The 16,446-nt window shown below is 39.5% G+C and overlaps 1 protein-coding gene across 1 annotated transcript in view; it reads left to right on the top strand.

Moving 5' to 3' along the window:
* The window catches only part of TDRD3 (tudor domain containing 3), a 203,973-nt gene that overhangs the window by 58,256 nt on the left and 129,271 nt on the right, over window positions 1-16,446 (top strand). The window lies entirely within an intron of this gene.

Raw genomic sequence — 16,446 nt, 5'->3', positions numbered from 1 at the left:
AGTACTTTAATTTCCATCTTTCAATCTTTAATGGGCCATAAACATTTTTATCTGGCCACTGAACTGTTGAAGTTTGAGTAGTGTGGATGTTAATCATAATGTAAACAATGCAGTTCCCAATTCTTCCCATCTCTAGAAGTTGTTTCTTTAGAAAATAAATGAAGCTTTTGTAATACTCAGTAAAAAAATGTTTTTACTTTTTGCATATTCATCCTTTCAGTGTTTGTACAAGTTAATTTTATGAAACATTTGCATTTAAAATGTTAAGGTTTTCATGATGATTTATTTGCTTTTGGTATTTTTATTTTTATACTATAATATTCAGAAAAGTTAGAATAGAAGAAATTTAAGTGGATTTTATGTTGTATGTGTGTGTAACTATATGTGTGCAGGAATAATTTATATTATAGGGTAGTGAAATGGTGGACATAATATACATTTGTACATGCAAAGAAATCATAAAAGTAAAAACTGAAAAGTGCATTTTAAAGGAATTTATTTTTGAATAAAATAAGTCATTTATTGAAAACAGTTTATTAATATCAACACTGAGTGGTTTTATGTAGAGGTACTTTAAATAATACATAACTTTATTCATGTTATTCATTCATATGTAAATCATGGAGGGAGTTAATTTTAAGCTAATTTTTAGGTCTTATTGTGATTGTTGGAATAAAGATTGTGGTATTAATTTCTGCATGTTAGGTAGCCACTTTGCCTAAAGATGGAAAGAAGATGGTACTAATAGAAGAAGTACTCAGTTTTTAAGGGAAATGAAATAAAAGACCTTTTAAAAAAATATTTCACCATGTGTATGTCATAGTTACTCCCACTTCTGAATTACCTTTAGTGGAATTCTAATCCTCCTATTTGTTGTGCTTAACAGAGATATAGGCATGGAATTCCATGGATTCACTTAACTTATGGATAATGTACCAGTTTATATTCTTTTTGGAGATTTTTTAGCCTCTCATATATCTGTAAACTGTAATAAACATTGATTTAATCTGTACCAAGTTTTGAGAAGCAGATTTTGTGTCCAAGTCTTAGTAGCCCTGTTATCTTACTAATCTTATTAATATAGTTAAATACTGTATTTTCTCAAATTGTATTCATCAATGGGAATTTATAAGCCACTTTCTTTTCTCCTAGAGGAGGAAATTAGCAAGTTATTATTTCAGTGTCTCTGGCTGCATATGAAAATAATAGCAAAAGCCAAACTTGGGGGCAGGTTTATTATAATTCACTTATACTGTGGAGATGGAAACAGGGTAGGGAGGGTGAATAGAGAGATCTTTATTCAGGTGATTTTTTAAAATTATATTTTAATTTCTTGGAATTTTCAGTAAGTTGCCAACTTTCATATTTGCTAACATTAAAGATACTTTTTAATATAAGCAATTTTCTGATTATATCTCATGTTTTATTCTCTCCTGTCTCCATATTAGCTTGGGTAATTTGGAGTTAGTTAAATGTATTTTCTTTGTCGTTAAGGAAGAATTCATTTATTAAATTCCCATTTGGTCTTTGGATAATATACTAGTATGTGGTTCAGTAATCTCAATGTGGTAGCAAATAATCATGTGTAGATCAGAGACCTCAAAACCACATGAGGCCATTTGATTTGGGTTTTATTTAGAGACAGTTCAGACCACCATGTACCAGTCATCCTCCAGATATCGCCTTCATTTTTTTATTGAGTCCCTATCTATTTGGAAAGAACGTTTTCACACTTGGTTTTTTCATTGGCATATTAAAGAGTTTTCATGTGTCACTCTAGACGGGTTTAGCTTAGTGGATAGATCTCCTTAGTTCGATTCTAGTCAAGGGCACATATTCAGGTTGTGGGCTCGATCCCCAGTAGGGGGCATGCAGGAGGCAGCTGATCAATGATTCTCTCTCATTGATGTTTATCTCTCCCTCTCTCTTCCTTCCTGAAATCAATAAAAATATATACAAAATTAATTAAAGAAAATAATTTTCATGTGTCATCAGCCTGATTTGTAGATGCAGGAATAGATCTGTCTTTGATTATTTTAGGGATTCAGCTCTCAGTTCAGACTTGAATGGCCATTCACTGCCTGGATGTGTGGAGGTGAGTGGAGGGTAAAACTTTAATGTTTGCTTTTTTCGTGTTAATGGCCAATTAGAACTCCTTAAAATTATATATATGTATATAGAAATCCGAGATATATGTAGAAATTATATGTATATAGAACTCTGAGATAAGGGTGAAGTCTATATATTTCTAGTTCATAAAATATTTAGGCCAACCTAAATGATTTGATACCTTTTAGTCTGATGTAGATGACTCTGGTAAGAACATTTTTTACATGCATAATTATGTTCACTGCTCTGCAGGAGTCATACAAAGTGACCTGAAACACATAGTCTTTCCTCCTTTGCTTGCAGAGAATGTCAGCTACAAATAGTATATCATTTGAGAGACACTTAATGGCACAATCCTGCATGTCAGAGTCAACCTGGAAGTATACTAGAGCAAACAAGCAGGTACATTTAATAAACTGATCAGGTCTGTGTGCCACATGTAGGCTTGTACATTGCTTTACAAAAAACTGAAAGTTATAAATGAGGTCTGATAATAGCTGCTTTACCTGTCCTTGGGGGAAAGCCCCTAAAATCTAAATTTAGAATCAATTCCAAAGAACTCATACGTAGCCTTGTTCAAATTCATAAGAGTTTTAATAGGAGAAACTAACATAACATGGGCAAAGCAGCTGCTCCCAGTGACCGGCCTGGAAAAGATCATATGTCCCAGGACAGGAACTCCTTTTTGTAGGGGGTTAATGGTAAAACCATAGGTAGTTACATAGACCATCAGAAAAAACAATGCATTTCTAAGTTAACACAATATCAGGCAGTTATCTACGCTACACATTCATTAACCTCCTTCCTGGGAACATGACACTTTCCTTTGGGTAGAATTCTGGTTTTCTGGGTAGTCAGCTGACCTAGGCTACAGAGAGTTACTAGTAAACAGTCACAGAAGGTTAAACACAGAGAGTCCAACATTTTCCAGACACCTTTACTGCTGGAGTCACATTGCATCTGCTAGTGAGTTCCTGACAGTCCCCGTTGAACAGTCAGCTGGAGCTGAGTTATGGCTGCCCCCTTAGGTGGGCCATGTATGCTTCACTTTGTCTCCATCCTTTTCATTATGTTAAACTCCAGATTTAAGCTGCTCTCAGAGATGGATCAAAGGAAAATTGGCTCTCTTCTCCTTACTGGTAGTAAGAGGTGGTAGTGACAATCCACGATCTGATCAAATAAATGAGATTTCAATGATAGTATTTGTTTTATCACAGTTTCCTGTCAATCAAGATTCTTAAACTATACAGGGTGTCCTTAAAAATGTATATACACTTTAACAGCTGATAGTTCAATTTTTAATTTTTTGTTGTTGATCCTTACCTGAGGATATTTTTTCATTTGATTTTTAGAAAGAGTGGAAGGAAGTGGGACAGAGAGAGAAAAGAATACCAATGTGAGAGAGACACATTGATTGGTTGCCTCCTGCACGCACCCCACTGGGGCTGGGCATTGAACCTACCTGGCATGTGCCCTTGACTGGAATTGAACCCATGACCCTTCAGTTGAAGGGCTGAAGCTCTAACCACTACTCAGTGCTGATAGCTAGGGCTGATAGCTCAATTTTGAAAATGAATGTATTTTAATAAACACTGCCTTTATAATTATTCAAAGTGTGTGTATACATTTAGTTTGGGCATGTCTGTTTTACATGCCCACATGCCATCTGAACAGGAGGTGAGGTGTCCTGGTAGTGGTACTTAGGCTGAGAGACCATTCATATAGAATATGTATCATTATTTGTATAGGAAACCTCTTCTCCAAATTGGTGGGTAATAACTAATTTTAAAGCATTTACTTCTGAAGTAAAAAGAATTGCTTAGGATTACAAATTTAGTGATTTTGAGTAAGATGGAATTTGAATCTATTAATGAAAAAAGAAGCACTCTCTAAAATCTTATTTTAAAAATTCCAGCAATTATTAAATTGTGATTCTTAAATGGCATTATTTGAAGGTAAAATTAGTGACAAATCTTAGTTTATTCTATATCGTATTACAATTTAGCTCTTTAATTGCCCTGCTTGTCAATAAACTGAATTCAGATAAATTTATAGTTCATAATAGTAATGAGTGTTTTTTTGTTTGTTTTTTTAAAATTCTTTATTGTTTAAAGTACTACATATAGTATTACATATGTTTCCTTTTTCCCCCATTGACCTCTCCCCAGCCACCCCTATCCCCAGCACATACCCTCACCCCGCTAGTGTCTGTGTCTGGTTATGCTTATATGCATAAGTCCTTTGGGTGATCTCTCAACCTCCCCTCCCAACCCCCCCCCCCCCCCACTTTCTTCTTAGGATGGATGGTCTGTTCCATGCTTCTCTGCTCTGTCTCTGGATCTATTTTTGTTCATCAGTTTATGTTGTTCATTAGAGGCTTGGTGCACAAAAATTTGTGCACTCGGCGGGTCCCTCAGCCCGGCCTGTGCCCTCTCGCAGTCTGGGACCCCTTGGGGGATGTCCACCTGCTGGCTTAGGCCTCCCTGGGGGGAGCGGGCCTAAGCTGGCAGTCAGACATCCCTCTGGAAGCCCGGGAACCCTCGGGGGATGTCCACTTGCCAGCGGGGAGCAGGCCTAAGTTGCAGTCAGACATCCTTAGCGCTGCTGAGGAGGCGGGAGAGACCCCCGCCACCACCACTGTGCTGGCAGCCGTCAGCCTGACTGAGCAGAGCTCCTCCTGTGGGAGCGCACTGACCACCAGGGGGCATCCCCTGCATTGAGCGTCTGCCCCCTGGTGGTCAGTGTGTGTCATAGTGACCAGTCATTCCCAGTTATTCTGCTGGTAGGGTCAATTTGCATATTACCCTTTTATTATATTGGATAGAGTCCTGGTTCACGAATGGGGGCTGGCTGGTTTGCCTGAAGGGTGTCCCTGATCAGGGTGGGCGTCCCCACTGGGGTGCCTGGCCAGCCTGGGTGAGGGGCTAAGGGCCGTTTTCAGGCTGGCCACACCCCCCGGTGACCCAAGCTCCCAGCCTCTCCTTTTTTTCTTTTTTTTTCGGGGATTTATTTGTCTTCTATAATTGAAACTTTGTAGCCTTGAGCGGAGCCCAGGGCCAGTCAGGCAGGAGGGAAGCTTGGCTTCCTCCATCACTGGGGGCAACCCAAGCCTCCTGCTCGCTCCAGCTCCGTGACCGCTGCCATCTTAATTGGGTTAATTTCCATATCTGCTCCTGATTGGCTGGTGGGTGTGGCTGGTGGGCATGGCTTAAGTGTAGTGGAGGGATGGTTAATTTGCATGTTTCTCTTTTGTTATATAGGATTATATTCCACAAATGAGTGTGATCATGTGATATTTATCTTTCTCCGGCTGGCTTATTCCACTTACCAGGTATACTGGTTAATAATGCGGATATTGTAATCAAAGAAAACATGATAATTTCAAGAGAAACAACAAAAGTGCTTTATTGAAAGTAATGTTCATCGCTAGCTACACATTTCCCCCCTCTTTCAGGTAATTTGTGGATACCATCCCAATAGAACTTTTCTTGTTTTGAGGCAAACCATTCAGAGACCCAATTTTCCACTCTGTACATTTTGAAGTGCTGCTCAGAAAGTGTGTGTGCCATCGATCAGAACAAGTGGTAATCTGAAGGAGCAAGGTCTGGTGAATACAGCGGGTGGGTTAATACTTCCCAGGCAAGATCTTTTAACGTGTCTTTATCTGGTTTTGAAGTGTGCGATAGTGTCATCATGAAGCAAAATTGCTTTGCTGTGTCTTCTGGCCCATTCTGGTCGTTTTACGATCAAAGCATGGTTCAAATTATTTGTTGTCAGTAGCGATCAGTATTAATGGTTTCATCTGGTTTTAGAAGCTCATAATACATCACACCTTCCTGATCCCACCAAACGCAGAGCATTGTCTTCTTTCTGAAGTGATTTGGCCTTGCAGTCGATGTTGATGGTTGACCTGGATCAATCCATGATTTTGTGTTTGGGATTCTCAAAATAAATCCACTTTTTATCGCCGTTCACAAGTTGACGCAAAAAAGACTTTCTTTCGTGCCATTGAAGCAAATTTTACTGATGACTTTTCGGTTTTTCCATTTGTCTTTCATTCAGTTGATGTGGCACCCATTTTCCGTCCTTTAACATCTTTCCCATTACTTGTAAACGATCAGAAATTGTTTGCTGAGCAATGTTTAATCTTTCTGCAAGTTGTTTTTGAGTTTGACACGCATCTTCATCCAATAATGGTTATAATTGTTGGTCTTCAAACTTTTTCAGTTGACCTGGATGTTCTTTGTCTTTCACGTCAAAATCAACACTTTTGAAGTGTTTAAACCAGCATTCACAATAAACTTCTCGCAGTATATGATAACTTTCAGCAGCACTTTTCTTCAAAATAATGAATTAGAACTTCCCGCAAATGCTCTTTTTTGGGCACGAAACTCAACATTTTTAAGTGTAAAAATATTTATGATGTTAACACCTTCAGAAAACTTGACATATAAAGTTTTGAAGATTGCTGTCAATACAACAAAATAGTATACTATCAAATCGCATATATATCAACATATGTGTAACTCCATCTATTGAAAAAAATCCGCAGTATTAACTGGTACACCTGGTAGCATGATGCTCTCCAGTTCCATCCATGCTGTTGCGAATGGTAAGCGTTCTTTCTTTTTTACAGCAGCATATTATTTCATTATGTAGATGTACCACTATTTTTTAATCCATTCATCTGCTGTGGGCACTTAGGCTGTTTCCAAATATTAGCTATTGTAAATTGTGCTGCTATGAACATAGGGGTGCATATATCCTTTCTGATTGGTGTTTCTGGTTCCTTGGGATATATTCCTTGAACTGGGATTACTGGGTCAAATGGGAGCTCCATTTTTAGTTTTTTGAGGAAACTCCATACTGTTTTCCACAGTGGTTGCACCAGTCTGCATTCCCACCAGCAGTGCACGAGGGTTGCTTTTTCTCCACATCCCAGCCAGCACTTGTTGTTTGTTGACTTGTTAATTGATAGCCATTCTGACAGGTGTGAGATGGTATCTCATTGTTGTTATGATTTGCATCTGTTGGATGATTAGTGACTTTGAGCATGTTTTCATATATCTTTCAGCCTTCTGTATGTCCTCTTTCCAAAAGTGTCTATTTAGGTCCTTTACCCATTTATTTTTTATTTTTTATTTTTTTTTATTTTAGTAAATCTTTATTGTTCAGATTATTACATTTGTTCCTCATTTCCCCCCCCCATAGCTCCCCTCCACCCAGTTCCCACCCCACCCTCTGCCCTTACCCCCCCACTGTCCTCATCCCTAGGTGCACAATTTTTGTCCAGTCTCTTCCCGCATCTCCCACACCTCTTTCCCCACCAAGAATAGTGAGTCCATTCCCTTTCTATGTCCCTGATTCTATTATAATCACCAGTTCATTCTGTTCATCAGATTATTTATTCACTTGATTCTTAGATTCACTTGTTGATAGATGCATATTTGTTGTTCATAATTAGTATCTTTACCTTTTTCTTCTTCTTCCTCTTCTTAAAGGATACCTTTCAGCATTTCATATAATAATGGTTTGGTGGTGATGAACTCCTTTAGCTTTTCCTTATCTGTGAAGCTCTTTATCTGACCTTCTATTCTGAATGATAGCTTTGCTGGATAAAGTAATCTTGGTTGTAGGTTCTTGGCATTCATCACTTTGAATATTTCTTGCCACTCCCTTCTGGCCTGCAAAGTTTCTGTTGAGAAATCAGCGGACATTCATATGGGTATCCCTTGTAGGTAACTTACTTTCTTTCTCTTGCTGCTTTTAAGATTCTCTCTTTGTCTTTTGCTCTTGGCATTTTGATTATGGTGTGTCTTGGTGTGGTCCTCTTTGGATTCCTTTTGTTTGGGGTTCTCTGCACTTCCTGGACTTGTAAGTCTATTTCTTTCACCAGGTAGGGGTAGTTTTCTGTCATTATTTCTTCAAATAGGTTTTCAATATCTTGCTCTCTCTCATCTTCTGGCACCCCTATAATTCTGATGTTGGTATGCTTGAAGCTGTCCCAGAGGCTCCTTACACTATCTTCGTATTTTTGGATTCTTTTTTCATATTGCTTTTCGGGTTGGGTGTTTTTTTCTTCATATTTCAAATCTTTGACTTGATTCTTGCACTCCTCTGGTCTGCTGTTGGGAGTCTGTATAATATTCGTTATTTCAGTCCGTGTATGCTTAATTTCTAGTTGGTTCTTTATCATAACATCGAGGGTCTCATTAGATTTCTTGAGGATCCCAATAACTTTATCGGCGGCTTCTAGACAGTTCTTGAGAGACCTTTAAAATGTGGTTCTGAACTCAATATCCTCCATTGACAGTTTTGTCCTGTTTCTTTGTCTCTGCATTTTTTATGCTTTCTTGGTGCACCCCCTAGTGGTCTTTGTGCACAGTCTTGTTGTAGTTAAGCCTTGATTGTTGTAGTTAATACCTGGGGGATTTGACCTCCAGGCCAACTGGCTGTGTCCTTTACCCATTTTTTGATTGGATTGTTTATCTTCCTTTTGTTAAGTTGTATGAGTTCACTGTAAATGTTGGAGGTTTAACCCTTATCGGAGATAACATTGGCAAATATGTTTGCCCATGTTTGTTGTTTTGTTGATGGTTTCTTTTGCTATACAGAAGCTTTTTATTTTGATGTAGTCCCATTTGTTTATTTTCTTTAGCTTCCATTGCCCTAGGAGCTGTATTGGTAAAGATATTGCCATGACACATGTCTGCTATTTTGCTGCCTATGGATTCTTCTAATATTTTTATGGTTTCCCCTCTTACGTTTAAGTCCTTTATCCATTTTGAATTTATTTTTGTGTATGGTGTAAGTTGGTGATCTAGTTTCATATTTTTGCATGTATTGGTCCAATTTTCCCAGTATCATTTATTGAAGAGACTGTCTTGACTCCATTGTATGCTCTTGCCTCCTTTGTCAAATATTAATTGAGCCTAATGGCTTAGGTTGATTTCTGGGTTCTCTGTTCTGTTCCGTTGGTCCATATGTCTGTTCTTGTGCCAGTACCAAGCCATTTTGGTTATGATGGCTTTGTAATATAGCTTGATATCTGGTATTGTGATCCCTCTAACTTTGTTCTTCTTTCTCAAGATTGTTGCAGCTATTGGGGCCTTTTTTTTATTCCATATGAATTTTTGGAGAGTTTGTTCTAGGTCTGTGAAATAATTTGTTGGTATTTTAATGGGGATTGCATTGAATCTATAGATTGCTTTGGGTGGTATGGACATTTTAGTGATGTTGATTCTACCAATCTATTAGTACGGTATATTCTTCCACTTGTTTGTGTCTTCCTCTATTTCTTTTTTCAATGTCTCATAATTTTCTGAGTAGAGGTCTTTTACCTCCTTAGTTAAGTTTATTCCTAGGTATCGTAATTTTTTGTTGCAGTGGTAAAAAGGATTGTTTTGTTTCTCTTTCTGTTAATTCATTATTGGTGTATAAAAAAAATACAGATTTCTGGGTATTAATTTTGTATCCTGTTACATTGCTGAATTCATTTATTAAATCTAGTAGTTTTTTTGATGGAGTCTTTAGGGTTTTCTATGTACAATATCATGTCATCTGCGAATAAGGACAGTTTTACTTCCAGTATTATGTCAAACAGGAGTGGGCATCCCTGTTTTGTTCCTATTCTTAGGGGAAATGGTTTTAGTTTTTGCCCATTGAGTATGAAGTTGGCTGTAGGTTTGTCAAATAAGGCTTTTATTATGTTGAGGTATGATCCCTCTATTCCCACTTTGCTGAGTGTTTTTATCAAGAAAGGGTGTTGGATTTTGTCACATGTTTTTTCTGTATCAATTGATATGCTTTTTTGATTTTTGTCTCTCAGTTTGTTTATGTGATGTAGTATGTTTATTGATTTGCGGATATTGTACCATTCTTTCATCCTTTGAATAAATCCCACTTGGTCATGATGTATAATCTCTCTAACGTAATACTGGATCTGATTTGCTAAGATTTTGTTGAGGATTTTAGCATCTATGTTCATCAGAGATATTGGCCTGTAATTCACATTATTTGTAGTGTCTTAATCTGGTTTTGGGATTAGGGTAATGCTAGCTTCATAGGAAAAGCTTGGAAGTGTTCCTTCCCCTTGAATTTTTTGCAGTAATCTGGGGAGAATAGGTTCTAGTTCTTCTTTGGTAAAACTCCCCTGTGAAACCATCTTGCCCCGGGCTTTTGTTTGCTGGAAGCTTTGTGATGGTTGCTTCAATTTCCTCCATAGTTATAGGCCAATTGAGATTTTTAGGTTCTTCCTGATTGAGTTTTGGAAGGTGGTATTTTTCTAAGAATATGTCCATTTCTTCCAAGTTGACCAGTTCGTTGGAATAGAGTTGTTCATACTATTTTTTTTTTTACAACCCTTGGTATTTCTGTGGGGTCTGTTGTTATTTCGTTTCTTTCATTTCTGATTTTATTTGGGTCTTCTCTCTTTGCTTCTTGGTGAGCCTGGCTAGAGGCTCATCAATTTTGTTTATACTTTCAAAGAACCAGCTCTTGGTTTCATTGATCTTTTGTATTGTTTTTTTGGTCTCTATGTCATTTATTTCCCTCTGATCTTTATTATTTTCTTCCTCCTGCTTATTCTGGGCTTTTCTTGCTTCTCTCTTTCTAATTCTTTAAGTTGTAGAGTTAGATAATTTATTACCAGGTTTGTTTTGTTTTGTTTTATTTTTCTGGTTTCTTTGAGGTAGACCTGTAATGCTGTGAGCTTCCCGCTCAGGACTGTTTTCATTGTGTCCCATAGATTATGGATTGTTGTGTTTTCATTGTCATTTGTTTCCAGGATGTTTTTAATTTCTTCTTTGATCTCTTTGATAACCCAGTCATTGTTTAATAACATGCTATTTAGCCTCCAAATGTTTGAATTTTTAAAAATTTTAAAAATATATTTTATTGATTTTTTTACAGAGAGGAAGGGAGAGGGATAGAGAGTTAGAAACATCGATGAGAGAGAAACATTGATCAGCTGCCTCCTGCACACCCCCTATTGGCGATGTGCCCGCAACCAAGGTGCGTGCCCTTGACCGGAATAGAACCTGGGACCCTTCAGTCCACAGGCTGACGCTCTATCCACTGAGCCAAACCGGTTAGGGGTAAATTGTTTTTATTGTAGTTTATTTCTAATATTATGCCATTGTTATCCAAGAAGATGCTTGATATGATTTCAATCTTCTTGAATTTAAAGAGACTTTGCCTGTATTCCAATATGTGGTTTATTGTTGAAAATGTCCTATTGAGAAGAATGTATATTCTGTAGCTTTGAGAAGAATGTATATTCTGTAGCTTTGCAGTGAAATGTTCTGAAGATGTCGATTAAGTTCCTCTGTTCTAGTGAATTGTTTAGTATTGCTGTTTCTTTGCTGATTTTTTTTGTCCAGATGATTTATCCAGTGATGTCAATGGGGTATTAAAATCCACTACTATGATTTTATTGTTGTCTGTCTCTCCCTTGATATCTTCCAGAAGTTTTTTTTTATGTATCTGGGAGTTCCTACGTTGGTTACATATATGTTTACCAGAGTTATATCCTCTTGTTGTATTGATCCCTTTAGTATTATGAAGTGGCCTTCCTTATCTCTTGGTATGGCCTTCACTTTGAGGTCTATTTTGTCAGATATAAGTATTGCTACCACAACTTTTTTTTTTCATTTCCATTTCCCTGGAAAATATTTTTCCATCCCTTCACTTTCAGTCTTTGTGAGTCCCTTATTCTGAGGTGGGTCTCTTGTAGACAGCATATATATGGGTCATGTTTTCTTATCCATTCAGTCACTTGATGTCTTTTGGTTGGAGCAGTTTGTCCGTTTACATTTAAGGTTTATTTTGATAGCTACTTGTTTGATAGCCATTTTTATTTTTATGCCCATGTCCCTTCTTCCCTTTCTATTTCTTCTTTTTACAGTAGTCCCTTTAGCATCTTGTATTGCTGGCTTGGTAGTGTTAAACTCCCTTAGCCTTTTTTAGTCTGTGAAGCTCCTGAGTTCCCCTTCAATTTTGAATTATAGTCTTGCTGGATAGAGTATTCTTGGATTCAGTCCCTTGCGTTGCGTCACTTTGTATACTTCCTTCCATTCCCTTCTGGCCTGATATGTTTCTGTTGAGAAATCATGTGATAATATAATGGGAAATCCCTTGTAGGTGACTTTCTCTCTCTCTCTCTCTTGCAGCCTTTAAGATTCTCTATTTGTCATTAACGTTTGCCATTGTAATTACGGTGTGTCTTGTTTTGTGTCTTTTGGGGTTAATTTTGTTTGGGATTCTCTGTACTTGTGTGACTTTTTCTTCTCCAAATCAGGGAAATTTTCTGTCATTATTTCTTCAAGTCTTCAAGGTCTTCAAGGTCTTCAAGGCCTTCTAATCTTTGCTCCTCTTCTTGTCCTCCTGGTACCCCTATTATACGTATGTTACTTCATTTCATGTTGTCCCAAAGTTCTCTTAGGCTCTCCTCCTGCTTTCTCATTTTTTTCTCCAATAGCTGTTCTGTCTGGGTGTGCTTCTCTGTCCTATATTCTAACTCACTAATTTGGTCCTCCGCTTCTTCTAGTCTACTGTTGAAACCTTCCATATTGTTTTTTATTGTAGCTATGTAATTCTTGATTTTCTCTTGATACTTACATAAGTTGGTGATTTTCTCTTCCATCTGGTTATGAACTGTATGGCCCTTACTCTTAATTCTTTTCCTGATATATCGCATGCCTCTGTTTCATTTAGCGCCTTTTCTGGCAATGCCTCCTTTTCTTTCCTTGGGGGGGTTGTTGCTTTGTCTCCCCATTTTTGCTGTCTCTTTCTGTCCCTGGGCACCCTGCTTGGTTGAAGACCCAACTGGGGCAATGGCCTAAAAATCATTAGCCCAGAGGCTGGGTCTTCTTTGTGTCTCACACCTTTATTGTCTCTGCTCTGAGTTGTATCCTCTTCTCCCATGGATCTAGTCCCTCAGTTGTCTGCTTCAGATGCTCAGGGTGTGCACAGTTCCTCTGGTTTGGGACTCCCTGTGAGGACCCAGAGCCCTTTGGCATGCAATTCACTGTGCGGCCCTGGCACCTGTGGCAGGGTGGCACCCTAGATCACTCTAGCAGTGCACTTGCAGCACAGGTCCTTTGGCCCCTGGTGGGGCATACGAGGTTGCTCCAGGTAGCCCCTGCAGGACTGTCCTAGGGGCCGGGGATAAGTGGGCGCGTGTTGCTCTGGGTTGCACAGTCAGAGCTCCCCTGTGGCCTGAGTGGGTCATGTGCTAGATTACTCCAGGTTTCCCCGGCAGCAAGACCCTGGACTCAGGGTGAAGTGGGCATAGGTTGCTCTGGGTCACAGAGTCCTTGCTTTCTTGTAGCCTGGAGTGAAGTGTGTGTTGGCTTTCTCTGGATGGCCCTGGCAGGACTGTCCCTGGGGCCAGGGTGTAGCGGGCCTGGGTTGCTGGAGTTCAGTGTGGAGAGGGCACCAGGTGGATGCAGGTCAGGCTAGCAGCATCAGTCTGGGGTCCAGGGCAGGGGTGAGGCACAAGGTTCCCCCTGGCTTGCACTCACTGCAGGGTCTTGGAGGTGGATCCTAGGATGCTGGGCCCCAGCAGGCTGGTGACGAGGCCTGGTGCGGGAATTCACTCTGACAGCGCATGCTCCCTACAGATGCCTGGGAGCCTGCTGGGAGGTACTGCGCCACTCACTGCTGAGGCACAGTGGTGGTTCCATGCTGGTTATGGCTGGCAAACGGCATTCTCTAGGCATCCTCTGCCCTTCTTATTGAAAACTAGTAGCCTGGTGCATGAAATTTGTGCACATTGAAAGTGAATTAATTAGAGGAACGTAATTTCGACTCACTATCTAATATCAATAATATGTGAGCATGAGGCAGTCCGCGTTTCTGAAATTCAGTGACATGAATTTTAGCTATTACTTTGCCAAATAAATGGAATGTACATATATCATTTAAAAGAGCATTCAGCTTAATATTAAAAACTCTGGCTACCAAGTCAGGTCTGTTTTCAACTTTTTGCCAGCATTGTAAATTATTTGCAATATCTGCCCATTTGGTGTTGCACATCATGGTTATGAATAAATCGGGCTTGCCATACGTCGTTACAATTGCCATAGCATCCTGATATCGCTGCTGCATATTTCTGGGACTACCCTCAAAAGATGATGGAAGTATTATCATTTTACCAATGGGCACATTGTCATTTTCAGGTCTAGATTTGAGATAATCCATGAAACCACTATATTTTTCAACTCTCAACTTAGATTGGTTTGCTTTGATGAAATTTATCCGATTGGCCTCCATTTTTGAATATGAATCCACAATAAACTGTTGAGTTAATTTTCCTGCATTTAAAATAGGATTGAACGTGTCCCACACAGAGAGATGAAATCCATAATACTGCATTTGTGTGACTTGTGTCCTTACATTGTGTCTAGTATTATTGTCGACTACACTGTTGTCTCTTAGTCTTAATGCAATATCTGTTCCCCAGCCTTTTTCACCATGTGGGAAAAGGACAGGATATGTGATTGCATCTAATGTAGGAAACAGATATTGATTTGTCTCATTTTAGTGGCATTTGGATTATTGGGATCTGGTTTACAATGAATGAGCAAGTCCCTTTCAAAAGGAGGCTCTCTATTATCGTTTCTGAATATGACAGCAACCTCGGTTACATGGGGAGAATTATATCTACCTGGGTCACTGTTACGATCGTATTTAATTGCCACTGTTACTTCTGTGGGAGCAATAACTTTTGCTGCTGCTTCAGATTGGGCTTCCTTTTCTACCTCATGTAGCATCTTGTACGATTTTGTTAATTCATTTATGTCATGCATGAGGTTGTTGATGTTGATCATGAGTCTTTCTGAGCAACCCTGGTTTTCTGGAATTGCTGATCTTTTACTTGTAGCTTCGGCTGTATCCAAAATATAGAGTTAAGCAAACTTCGGAGAAACACCATCCGAAGGATATAAAGTTCTATTATGGTGATAAACTTGCCCAAGTATTCGAAAACAGTATGGCCATATCCTGATGGCGATGCAATATTTGCACCCATGGAAGCAAAAGCAAAAGACTATTTATAGAGCGGATATTTTCCATTAAATTTTTACTGTCAGAATCTTCGTTTGTCATTAATCTTTTAAAATATGCCGGGTAATCTGGAAAATGTATATCATTTGAACAGACTTTCCCTTTGCTACAACATCGAGTAAATTTCCCATTGGACGGTTTTTCATCCAAGAAATTGAGTGATAGGCAAAATTCACATCAAGCAGTCATTCCACCACAGCTGTATTTGAGAATTGCATCCTCATGTACTCCATTTTCGCTGAGAAGGCAGTTTCTACCGGTATTGGTAGTACTTGTTGATGACTGTTCTCTCGACATATTCTGTCGTCGCCACCGCCTTCTTTCAACTTCAAAGGCACGTTGGTCTTTAGACATTTTCTGTCGATAACGCCGGTGTTTTTCGGCATCAGAGTGACGTTTTTCCAGTAGCTGGTGTTCAGATACATCCTGTCGCAGGCACCGCCTTCTTTCAAGATAAGACCCACGCTGCTCTGCAGACATTTTCTGTCGATAACGCCAGCATCTTTCGGCTGCAGAGCTACATTGTATCAACAGTTGTTCTTTAGACATAGTCCCACCTCTCTACTGTCACGGTCTGAGATGCAAGTGAATGAGAGTCCTGGCTATCAGGCCGCTGAGAGTTGTCTGACCAAAGGCTGATTCTGGCTGATTCTGTGGGGATGGGACTTCCTCCTCCCTGCTGTCAGTTTCCACAGCTGTGATGAGAAAGCTGGGGTGATGGAGCCACACCTCCAAGCTGCCCTCTCTCTCTCTTCTCTATGTCCAGCGGTCTCCTGCTCTGCCAAGTCCTCCAAACCTTCCGCTCTCCCCTGGCAAGGTCCGAGGAGCCTGCGGGCATGGCTAGGCACGGACGGCCTCGCCTCCCAGGCCGACGAAGGTCCTAGGAGCCCGTGGCCGCGGCCACTGTCGCCTCCTGGGGCGCCTGACACCTGCATATGCAAATTAACCACCATCTTTGTCGGGTTAATCTGCATAGTCACTCTGATTGGCTTGTGGGTATGGCTGGAGCGTAGCAGAGGGACAGCTAATTTGCATGTTCCTTTTTTATTATATAGGATTGTCTCCTCAGCTGTGTCTAATTTGTTAATTCAGGGTGGATATTCTCTGGTTTAATTGCTTTTCTGGCCTGGCCTTAGGAGGAGATGCACGACACTGCTGCCTATTCAGCTACCATTTTTCTCTCAACATAATGAGTGGTTTTATAACATTAATTTTTCTAAATCTTCACTAGAGAGAGAAAAAAAGTGTGCTTTTCCAGGCTGTTTTAGTAAG

This window comes from Myotis nattereri, assembly GCF_964212035.1.
Source record: "Myotis nattereri genome assembly, chromosome: 2".
NCBI lineage: Eukaryota > Metazoa > Chordata > Mammalia > Chiroptera > Vespertilionidae > Myotis > Myotis nattereri.
This window is presented reverse-complemented; position numbering and strand designations above follow the sequence as displayed.